Genomic DNA, 12,988 nt, shown 5'->3' on the forward strand with positions numbered 1-12,988 from the left:
TTACTCGATATTCGTAGTGACCGAAGGGTGTTCTAAAAGCGGTCTTCCATTCATCACCTTCTTTGATCCTTAAAAGATGGTATGCTCCTCTGAGACCAAGCTTGGTGAATCTCTTTGCCCCTCTGACTGCTTCTAGGATGTCCTTAATAAGGGGTAACGGGTACCGATCCTTAATAGTGATCTTGTTTAATCCTCTGAAATCAATACAGGGACGCAAATCTTTCATCTTCTTCGGCACAAAGAAGAGAGGAGCCCCTGCCGGTGAAGAGGAGGGAGCAATCGATCTGCTCTGTATGTTCTCATCAAGGTATTCCTTAAGAATCTGCTTCTCAGGTTCTGTTAGAGAGTACATTCGCCCAAAAGGAACCACTGTATCTGGTTCTAAAGGAATAGCGCAATCGTATACTCTATGGGGTGGCAGTTCAGGTTTTTCTGGCTTCTGGAATACATCAGCATATTCTTGATAATGACTGGGTACTCCCTGTACGACGTTGATAGAGCATCCCACCTTAGGGGGTGCTCCTAAGAAACCTTTTGGGGACCAATAATCTCCTGCTAGGTAGCAGTGGTGTTGGCAGAAGTGAGAGGATAAAGAAATAGTTCTTGTTTCCCAGTTGATGTAAGGGTTGTGCCGTGTGGCCATGGAATACCCAGGATCATGACGTGGTGTGGTGATGAAATTAAATCAAACGAAAGATTTTCTTGGTGTTTCCCAAACTCGATACAGAAAGTAGGGGTGGTATACTGTAGGGGTCCTGAGGCCAAGAGTGATCCATCCACCGTGTGGACTTGTTCTGGTACTTCCTTAGGTATTTGTGCTATCTGTCGTTCTTTGGCCCATGCTTCATCTAAATAGATGCCACTGGCTCCGCAGTCCAATAAAGCCAGGGTTCTTTCTTCCCGGCCATCAGTTAAGGGGAGGATAACTGGTAAAAGAAAAAGAGCAGTTCCTTCCTCCCTGGAATAACAAATGGAAGGTATTTCACGATATCCCGTCCTCACCCTTCTCACTGAGGACGGGAGTTGGCGTTTCCCAAAGGCTTGGCTGGACGAACGGGGCAGGTGCGAATTAGGTGACCAGCTGCACCACAATACAGACAAAGTCCCTCCCTTCGTCTGTGTTCTCTTTCACTAGCTGATAAAGGTCCTCGAGCCGTATCAATTTGCATCGGCTCTTCCTCGGTAGCCCCCTTAGGTTCAGGACGGACTTCTTCGGTACGATGAGGGAAGGTGCGAGACGTCACTGAGTGTGATGGCAAACGACTTTTCCTTTTCTCCATTCTTGGCTCATTCAACCGATATTCTATCGTCAGGGTCTGATCCATCAATCCTTTAAGGTTCTCTATTCTAGAAGAGTGCACCAGTTCATCCTTAATGTCCTCTTTGAGACCCCTGCGGAACAGTGTCACCAAGGTACGTTCGACCCAGGATGTTTCTGCTGCTAATTGTCTGAAACGGGTGATGTATTGTAATACATCTTGATTTCCTTGTTGGATATCGCAGAGAGCTTCTTCTGCTGAAGACTCAAGTTCAGGGCACTCAAACATCTGTTTAAAGGTAGTGACAAAGTTGGAATAATTAGACAGGCAGGGGTCATTTCTTGTCACTAAAGGAGTGGCCCAAGCCAAGGCTGGCCCTGATAAAGCGCTAATCAAATACCCCACCTTGGTCTTGTCTTGCACAAATTGTGAGGGGTGAAAAGCAAAATAAACCGTCAAGGCATCCAGGAATTCTCTCAATTTGTTAGGATCCCCCGAGAAACAAGTTGTAGTGGCAGATACTGAGGGGACATCAGTGGTCCTGGCTGCAAAGGCTTGTCAATAGATGGTGTTTTCAGTACGTAGCTGTTGGAGTTCTTGAGCCTGTTGTTGTATAGTCATGAGCAGAGTCTGGCTGGTGGGTTCCGTATTTGCCACTGGATTATCCACGGTTCCGGACTGCAACTGGATTTTTGGGCGTTGCAATCTGTCAAGGTTTTCACTGGGCTTACCGTAGAAGTTGATGAGGGTTGGGGAACGACCCCGATTCCGGCAGGTTCTGCTCTGGCCGAGGTAGGGGCGACCCCTTCCGGTAGCCACAGTGCTGTTTGACAATAGCGAGCCACTACAGTCCGTGCTCTCCAGAAGGAGTCCCAGAGGAAAAACCCCAAAAGGGTAAAAAACCTCCAACAGGAACTCCCTGAAACAGAAGAAGGACACAAGGACGTTAGGACTGAAGATCCGAGAGTACAGGAAAACTGTAGACGAAGACAGGTCAGGAATAACTGGATCCACAAGAGGAAACCAGCCGGAGCGTGACTACCACCAAAGGAGTGTTGCAACGCAATGAGCAAGAAGCTGAATTTCCCTTATATACCCCTAGACAGGAAGTAGAAAACAGGAAGTAGAAACGCCACCATCTTGGATTGGGAAAGAGATTATAACAATGAATAAAGAACATGCGTCCAAACAAAGAGAAACAATGCATGCTGGGAAGAGAGGAAGTGAGCAGCATGCTGGGAAAGAGAAGGACGTGTATAAAAGAGAATCTTGTGCAAACATCCGGCTTTTGCTTGTATGGCCGGTAAGTGGTGGAAAAAGAAGGTTTCCTAATATGCCTAATGTGCCAGAATGTTAAACGCACTAAATGCGATATGCGCGGCAGTTTTGAGACCCAACTCGGGGTCTCATCTCCTGCTGCGTCTGCCCTTGCAGCAGAAACGAAAGAAGGGGGCGCAGCGAGTGCTGCGACCCCTGGCCGGACTCGCGGCTGCCCCCGCGGCCCGCTTGCAAGCCGTGGCTTCCCCCGCGGCTTGCCTGCTGGCTGCTGCGTTTACCGAATGCTGCGCCGTGGCGGCCGTACTTGCGGCCGCGGCGGCGCGACACGGACAGGGAATCTACAAACAGGCAGAGTCACAGAATGGTTTAACCAAGAAAATGTCTACTTTCTAAAAGTAAGAATCTAAAAACCAACTGCACTGACAGATGTATTTTTAAAGTGTGAGTTCAGAGACCCCAAACTCCATTTTTCTATGTGCTCTCAAAGTGATGCTTCACTTTAATAATATTTAAAGGCAACCCCCCATGTTAACCTATGAGAGAGATAGGCCTTGCAACAGTGAAAACTGAATTTAGCAGTATTTTACTGTTAGGCCATGTAACGCACATCAGTACATGTCCCACCTTTAACATACACTGGACCCTGCCCATGGGGGTACCTAGGGCCAACCTTAGGGGTGCCTTACATGTATGAAAAGGGAAGGTTTAGGCTGGGCAAGTGGGTACATTTGCTCAGGCGAATTGACAGTTTAAAACTGTACGCACAGACACTGCAGTGGAAGGTCTGAGCCATGTTCACAGAGCTACTAATGTGGGGGACACAACCAGTGCTGCAGGCCCACTTGTAGCAATTGATTTACAGGCTCTGGGCACCTCTAGTGCACTCTACTAGGCACTTACAAGTAAATCAAATATACCATTCATGGATAGTCAATTACGCATACATTTTACACAGGAGCACCTGCACTTTAGCACTGGTTAGCAGTGGTAAAGTGCCCAGAGTATCCAAAACAGCAAAAACAGAGTCCAGCACACATCAGCAACCTGGGAAGCAGAGGCAAGCATTTAGGGAAGACCACGCCAAGGATGCCAAGTTTTGCTAGAAACTAAATAAGAACTGCTATCACACCTATAACATTTTAACACTTCTTTCTTTATAAATTCTTGTGTTTTAACAGCCTCTTTTTAACTTTATTGTTACTTTTGTATTTTATCTTTTTAACAACTTCATTACACAACGCTTTGAATTTTTTTTTTTAAGCTTTTGCACTACAATATGACAATTCAGGCTTTCTTACTATCACTAATATCTCTTTCAAGTCAGTGTCTCCATTTACCCACAATCGTTCTTGAACTGCAGGATCATAAGTATGTATGACCACTTGATCTCAAATAAACTGTTCTTGTAAATGTTAAAATTTGCAATCCCGTGCTAATTTCCTCAGAGCAATAATATATTCATCAATAAATTCTTCAGGCTCTTGCTTCCTCTGAAAAATGTATATCTTAAAATCCCAATGCACACTTTAGGTGCAAAATGGTTATCAAAATCATCTATTAACGCGTCCTCAAAAACATTAGAATCACCTCCCCCTGTTAATTTTGTCATTCCTTCATACACTTCAATCCTTCAGGACCAACTGAATGTAGAAAAAGTTTCTTTTTCCTTTCCGGTTTCATATTGCCTTCCTCATCAATTGCTTCCAAATAAGTGAAAAAATAAGCCTTCCATTCCACCCACTTCATACATGGATTCCCTCCTGCTGGCCAAAAGGCTTGTGGAGGTTGAAGTGTAAAATTCTGTGTTGTTATGTTGAAAGTATTTAATAAACTGAATACTAACCAGTGTCCTTTCTTCACCCTAGGAGTAATTAATTTGTCATGCAAAATAACAAGGAGTAACAAGAATTCACCATAGGGACTAGTTCACTGATAAAATTACAGAAAAGTAAAAATGAATGTCACCTTAGATACTGCAATTGTTTCACTTGTGTTCCATCAGGCAAAAAATCAGATGATAGCTTAGTGCTAAACACTTAACTATAACTGTAATCTGAGGAACATTAATAAAAGTCAGGGTATACCGCTGACTAGTTTGCTAAAATTCACCATACAACAAAGTAACCACATCCAAGATGGCAGCACGTGGTCTTACGGCGAGCGTAGAGCGGCATAAAGTGGCAAAATGTGATGATGCGTATTGCGTTCATCTCGCAGTACGATCCTTAAAAATGCAGTGCGTATTCAGCACTGAATGTCGAAAACAACGGCCCACAATTAAAAGATGCCGTTAACTAAATTTTCAGCCACTCCATGCAGGAAGGCATTATTTAAAAGTCACTGTTTATTAATAAACATGTATGTAAACCATCCACAGTACCTTAAAATATCTGACAGAACTGTGCCGAATTCAGAATAATTGATATCCTCATAACATGGTGGGTTCTTCCTCACAATGTTTCGACCATAGAAATTTGTCACCAAAATTGCCAAGTTGAAATAAACAAAGCGATCTTATAGTTCAAGTACAATTTATTGTATGTCAAAACATCCAGGCACAGATCTCCAGACATCCAGCCTCCGCTCTCCACTCCACGAAGCCACACTCCTCGAATTCTATAACAGAAAGGAATTCTAGGACTGAGCAGTGGAATGAAGAAACAACACAGAAAGTGCACAAAACTAAAAGCATTGCAATTAAAAAATAAACTTGTCACTTATCTGTTCTTTGATGTTCCAGAAACACGTGTCTAAAGATGTACAGCACTGTCCACACCAACTCTTGTGAAAAACTACAGCTAACATTCAAGTAAGAGCAAACTTTGTACTGCATTTACCACAATTCAAACGTGTGAACTGTGCTGTGATGTGAAGCAGTGTGCTCCCAACCCCCTTCTGTTTAAAAAGACTCCCTTTAGCCAACCAGCTGACAAGCTTTTGGAGATGCACCTGTGTGCCAGTGAGAGGTACTGAGATCTGAAATTACTCTGGCAACAATCTCAGCAATCACTGATGAAATTTGTTTTTTGATCTCTACTGATGAAGGATATTATCCAGAAACACGTGCCTAGAGCTGTACTGTATTATTTGCACCAACTCTGGTGAACAACCACATCTAATATTCAAGCAAGTGCAGACTTTGTACTGCATTTACCACAATGCAAAGGGGCAAACTGTGCTGTGAAGTAGTGTGCTCCCATTCCGCTTCTGTTCTTTGATGTTAATCTGGTAATTCTTAAAATCTGTCATGCACAACGAATGCATGTCTGAAATATATAACACATTAACACTTTTGCCTGTGGTTTCAATAACTACCTTAAGCTTCATCACTGTACACTCCCTCATGAAAAATGGCTTATAGTTACTACCTGACTTTCGAACAACACTGTTATATTTGGTTATTCCCTCTATTTTAGTGATTCTTATGTGTATACTAGAACTCTAATTACATGTGCATAACATTTGTACATAGATGTGCAATAAAACCCAGTCTAAGAATCCTCCCTGTCCCACCGCAGAACAACACTATGCTTTTGGCTGTCACCTGACCGGCGGTGAAGACCGCCATAGTATGACTTCAGCAGTTTGGCCAAAGCCAAACTACCAAAATGCCGCCTGTACCGTCAGGCCAATAGCCGCAGTACCGCCATCAGTATTCCGACTATGTAGACCACCAGTATTTTTGTGGCAGTCGCACCGCCACAGAAATGCTGGTGGTCTTGCACCTGGCAACAGGAACCTCCATCCCTGTCACCGGCAGACACCCCCTCACAGGACCACACACCTACATACACGCACCCCCACTCACCTACACATTCATTTACGTACACTCCACACTTGCACCCAAACACTCACTCAGATACACCCATTTACTCGCATCCACGCACTCAGACATCCACATTTACTCACATGAATGCACTAAGACATACACCCCTCCCTCCGCATTCACACAAACATACACACACTCACACAGACAACCCCATACCCCCATATACACAAAAATACACACACTCACATACACACACAGACACCTCATACCCCCCGCATTCATACACACACGCAGACACCACTCACATTCACATAACATGCTCCACCCTACCGCCCCCCCTTTGAAACGATCAACTTACCTTTTCCGGTGAGGTGGTCGTCTGGGAGGGGTTGAGTCCCGGAATTTTCCTCTGCCAGCACCACACCTCCGACATGACTCTGCCTCGCCGTATCACATAGTGTAATATGGCAGGTGGAGTCTTGTTGGCATGGCGGTGCTGGTGTTGGAACCACCTCTCTTCCTCCGTCTGCCAGGCCGATGAGGTCAGACTTCTGTCCGGAAACGGGTGGAAATCCTACCTAAGTCAAAATATGGCAGTCTTCGGACCACCAGCACTGGCAGTCTGTTGGTGACAGTGGCTTTGGTGGTCTTGGAAAAAGTCATAATGACCACCTTAATATAATGAAACAACCCCAAGCCTTAGCATAGCTTAGTTAAATGTTGAAAGAATAGTTTGATGTCCATTTCCATCAACAATACAACTTTGTTGAATACTTCCAGTGTCCATCCTTGCAAATACTTACAAAGCAAAAGGTTTTGGCAAGAGAAATCCAAGATCTGTGTAATGCAGGCTGGCTGCAGCAACATTATATTGGATGTATGATGGAACAAGGCATGCACTTACAATGCATGTCTTTACAACGCGGTGAGTACAATGCACGGTCATTACCACACATGCACTTACCACTAAATGTTTTTACCATGTATATGCTTTTACCAAGCATGTCTTTACCATGAAAACTTCATAGTAAAAGCATAGTTGGTGAAGGCACCTGCATGGTAAAAAGTAGAGGTATATAAATATGTATGTATATACACACACATATATATAAATATATACAAAAGTGATACATATATATATTGATATATATATATACTTATATATTTATTTATATATATATATATATATATATATACACACACCTTCCCACCCAAAAACCCTACCTCCCCTAAACCATAAAAATTACCTTACCTCACCAAACACCCCTTACCACCACAAATCCCATACCCACCCTAAAACTTAAACACCCCTTACCACCCAAAAAACCCACACCCACCCTAAAATACAAAAAATGCCCCTACCACCCTAAAACCAATACCCACCATAAAACCGAAATATTTTCTTACCACCCCAAAACCCATGCTCACCCTAAAACCTATAAATGTTCTTACCAGCCCAAAACCCCTACCCACTGTAAAACCTAAAAATGCCCTTACCACCCAAAAACCCATACCCACCCTAAAACCTAAAAATGCCCTCACCACCCCAAATCCCATACCCACCCTAAAACTTAAAAATGCATTTACCACCAATAACCGTTATCCACCCTAAGCACTATATATATATATATACACACACACACACATTTATATATATATAGCACTCAACCCACTTAGGCCCTGATTTATACTTTTTTTGCATCGCATTAGTGTTATTTTTTGACGCAAAAGCGGCGTAAACTTACAAAATACAATTGTATTTTGTAAATTTGCGCCACTTTTGCGTCAAAACGTGACGTTAATGTGGCGCAAAAAAATGATAAATTAGGGCCTTAATACTTACCTGTACCTACCTTTAAAACCTGTACCACGCATACACCTTTACCATTCATGCCTTCACAATGAAATTAATTGTAAAGGCATGCGTGGTAAAGGTTTATTTGTGGTAAAGCGATGTGTGGTAAACGCATATGCGTTGTAAAGACCACGTTGTAAGTGATGTTTCCCCATTGTATCATGCTTGCTTAGCAAAGACACAATGAAGCAAGAGGGCATTACAGTTGACAGTCAGCATGTTCCATGTAGTGCACTTTTTGCATGTGTGCAAGATGAGTCCACATAGCACCAACACTCCAGAATGAGGAACAGCCTTTCCTGAAAGGAAGTTAGTGTGAGCGGGTTGCGAGTACTGCTTCCCTGTGCTAAAGACATACTTAGCGGTAAGCAGTGTCTCCAGCCCAGGTTCCTGACAGCCTGCAGCGTATAGCAGATCTCCATTCCTGCATTTGCCAAGAAGGAACCTTTTTCTACAGTAACCATGTCCATTAACGAGACAGATACTGCTTTTAAGACTAGATGTTTCTTGTTTGGGAAAGCATAAGGGGTAAGGGGTGTCAAGGAGGAGGGGAATGCCTCTTTCAAGCCAGGGCTAATTACACTATTTGATTGAATGGCCTGTAGATTTTTCCAGCACTCCCCATTACCAACTTTCTTATTAATGATGGCAACTTTATATAATCTGTTCCCGAATCCATTCCATACAATTAATATTCCCTGTAATGTTTAACTGGTTTTGCATTGATAGTCACAAATGTTACATACCAAAAAAAAAGGTGTTTAATGATATGTTAGCAGCAAAATGAATATCTTGGGCAAATCTGGTGTCTACAGATGCAGGAATGTTGAGTACATTTCTACTGGAAATCTCTCAGTAAAAATGGGGTGATATCAGACCTCTATTTCAGGTTATATCAAGTGCCAAAAAATTATTGGATAGTCAGTCAAAGTGCTTTCACTCTTGATCAACTGATCACATTATTCATGTTCCTGGTAAGTGACCACGTTTGTCAGAAAATCTGTCAATTTGCTTATATGATCATTATATTCATAATGAGTCATATGTGTACACAAATGTTTCCTGTATTCCATAGGACTAGGGAAATCCTCAGCGAAGTGGTCTTTACAATCCTCTCACATTTTGATTGTTGTTACACGTCCCATAATGCTTGCCTGAATCTCGTTGAATATTAACATCCCCCTAAGGTAATTGGCTGTAAGACAGCGCTGAAAATTATTCCTCTTCATAAAACTGAAATATTTATTAATGTTATGAACATTAGGCATTGTTGTGCTGAAAGCAGTTGTTGGTATTTGGATGGCAAAGATAGTCATGGTACAAGTTAGATAATGGTCCTGTTTTTGACTTCATAGGGTGGTCTTTGCAGCTGCACTTGCACCTGAGGTGGCTGCTGAAAGATTGAGCTGTACACATATTGAGAATTTACAATAGCTATACTTCAGAGTGCTTTTGGCCAAAGGCCTTCATTGCATGTACAGGTAATTCTGATGAGACCAGTAACAAAACTTACTAGATCCATCAGAATTATGAGGTCTAGGAAACACCATGGGCCCATCTTCTTTCCCCTGGAGCTCATGGCTGTTTCAAAATATCTGAAATTTGGGGAAAACTATGAGGGGTAATGTAGATTAACTGGATGAACTGAATTCGGAATTACCAGTTACTCAGTAATGCCCCATTTCTTAGTGGAACCTTTCAATTACACTCAGAGTCCCAGCAAAATTCATTTGGGAGCACAAATAATAATAATAAAGAGCAGTTTTTTCAGGAATGTCAATGCCGTGCAGGAAAGAGTATTTTTGGTATATTTAATTGATTCTGGTTTCATTCAATCAGCACAGATGCATAGTTATCAGTTGCTTTGTAAACAGCCACCACGTATTTCGTCCACAAGGACCTTGTCTTTTGCTATTCATTGCAGTATCAAAGGTCGATTCTGTGTACAAGAACTGGCAAGGTATGGGGAAAATCCAATGTGGATATGAGAGAGCGTAGTTTAAATAATACATATACTAAAATTAAATGCTTATATCAATGCTTAACGACGCTACATAGAAAACAACAATAATAGCGATTTTGCTTAAACACGCATTTGAATTATGACCACAATGTGTGGCCACCAATGTATACGCAAACTAATAATGATAAATAAAATTGTTCATGCTATGGTTAATCAAGTTTATATTAACATTAACGATATTGCATTTATATTGAAAATCTTATAGGCCTTAATTTAGTGTGAGCTGTGGGTTTTAGCTGCCTAGCTCTCACATTAAAAGCATTTTTCTGTTTTCCAGTGTGCTGACTCGCAAAGGCCCATGACCCTGCAAATGTTATTTTTTTTCAACTTGGAAGATGAATGTATCTTTATAATTCCATTCTCAACCGCATATTTGGTGCCTTAGTTTAAGTTTTGTATACAAAATTTAAACAAATGTAGATTAATGTAATGTACAAGGACGTTTAAACCAATAGACAATGGAACTGCTGACCCGAGAAGACGTGCCAAGGTATGAAGTAACCCCGGACGTGCCACCTCCGAAGATGTCAATTATGAAGACCAATCAAAATGTTATGAATAAATGTGGGGTAACAATTGGAATTACCTAATGTTTGATTTGATAGGTTAAAGATAGTGGGGTATAGTAAATGTCCAATAGAATTTTGGGGGAAGGTATTACGAAAAAGGGATAAAAACCCATGTCACAGATGGGTCGTCAGAACTAGGTAGGGAATGCTATTGATTTTATCCAGAAACTCTGTCACTCTGGTGACTTTGAGACTTTTTAAACCATCCTCACCCATAGACTGCCCCTTTACGCTTCTCCTTCTTACGAGGGAAGTGTTCCTATGTCCCTTAGTCGAGTTTAGACTGATGGCGTTTTGACTGATGTCCTGAAGACAAAGACTGATCCTGTGTGCTGACCTAATCTTTGGAGGGTAATTATGACAATGCAATCTGTAATTTGTCTGTTTGCTTTTCCTTTCTAGGTACCAACTGCCCATTTTGATAGAGACCATAGCTAGATGTTTTCCAAATTGGTGTTCTACATTGTTTTGCATGAAGCCCAACATGCCGATGCTGATCAGTGGTTAGGACAGGAGTTCATTTAGACTGACACAAATAGACAAACGACTGACATTACGCTATGCTGAACTGACACGTATATGATATCTGCTGTATTCTGATCTATGTTTACGCCGTGCTATGTTTTAATGTTTGTGATTCTTGCAGTAATTAAATCCTATTATAGTTGCCATATCGTGACTATGCTATTATGCTTCTTCGTATTGAGAGTAACTCTTTTACTCGTAGATTGTAATCAATAGGGAATAAAATTCATAAAATTCTATTAAAAGGTGTAGTTATTCATGACTGAAAGGTCATGGTTGCGTCGACAATTTGATTAATGTCTTTAACCAAAGTAAAGTGCATTGTCGTGATAAATATTGATGACATTATTAATATATTGCTTGACATATTGATTAGCTATCTCGTCTTACGGTGTCTCTCCACTGGGTCACAAGATTCATCGGCCTAAAACGAGTCCTAATGTGTAATAAATTAACATAAAAAGACGCGTTAACAGTTCTGGTAGCAGATCGATGGCTTTGGCCCTTGCGAGCCCTAGGACGGAGAATCATTGTTTAATTTGTTTTTCTGTGATAATGCAAACTGGAGGTATGATGGGTTTCTAAGTTCACCATGACTTTCCCGGGATCTTGGAGCCTGCCTAAGTGAGTTGGGGATGATCTTGGCGCCATAATGTGTGTGGTTTAGGGTTTTTGCGCGTGCTTACCTTACGCCTATTTTTTGCAGGTGATTGTGAAATTTGTGTGTATCTAGGCCAGGTAAATGTTGTTTTAGTAGGAGTGGGCGTACTCCGCAGTATGAGAGTAGGGAAGTCGGCGTACTTCATATGAGTGTTGCACTTGGTGCTCAAAATTATCCACGTGGTTGGTTGTTTTTGTACGGACCTGTCGAGGTCTAAGACTCCAGAGTATGTTGACAAGTGTAGGAGACACTTGGATTTATGTTGTAATCTGTGCGGTTTAATAGGTCAATTGGGTGTGGTTGACAAGTCAAGTTCGAGTCGAAACGTATGTGTGAAACCTTCGATGGAGATTTGGAAAATTCTAAAGTGCACTAGGACGAGCCATTGACAAGTCGAGAGTAGAATTTACGGGTCGAATTCTGCTTGAGTATGCGGGAGCTGATAAGGAGAAAGTAGCGGCTGAGGCTTCAAGTGAAATCTCTGTAAAGTTCTGAAGCGAATGTGTTACCCTTCCTGTAGTAAACCGACAGATTTGTGATTGTCATTTAAGGTGCTTGAAATAATTTGCATTAGTTTGTGTGGATTCAGTGAGGAGCGGACGAGCCACAAGACTTTGTCAGCTGCTGTGTGTGAGTGTGACGTCGGTGGTGCTGCGCTGAGATAGGTCAGTTGTCGAGAGAGGTCACGCATGGATTGGCTGCCGTCCGTGAGAGGCAATAGATTGAGAAAGGTGAGTGAAGAGTGTCCTGGGAACTCAGTCACTTTCTGATTAAATACAAATAATAGAAAATTGCAAAATGAATTTTGTCAAAGCATTTAAGAGCGCTCTGAAAGGAGACGCATATATTGTAGCAACTGATGGGGAGCCTACACCACCCGAGGGTACTCCAGCTTATATAGTTATGGAAGAGAAAGGTGTCGCGCCATGTTTATGGATGAAACAGTGGCGCAAATTGACAGAGAAGGAGGGATGTTTAGCATTCCCAGAACATGGGACATTCAATACGAGGGTGCTTGAAAATTTGAGGTGGATGTTAAGCATACAGAA

The sequence above is a fragment of the Pleurodeles waltl genome, chromosome 1_1 (genome assembly GCF_031143425.1).
Source record: "Pleurodeles waltl isolate 20211129_DDA chromosome 1_1, aPleWal1.hap1.20221129, whole genome shotgun sequence".
NCBI classification, from domain to species: domain Eukaryota; kingdom Metazoa; phylum Chordata; class Amphibia; order Caudata; family Salamandridae; genus Pleurodeles; species Pleurodeles waltl.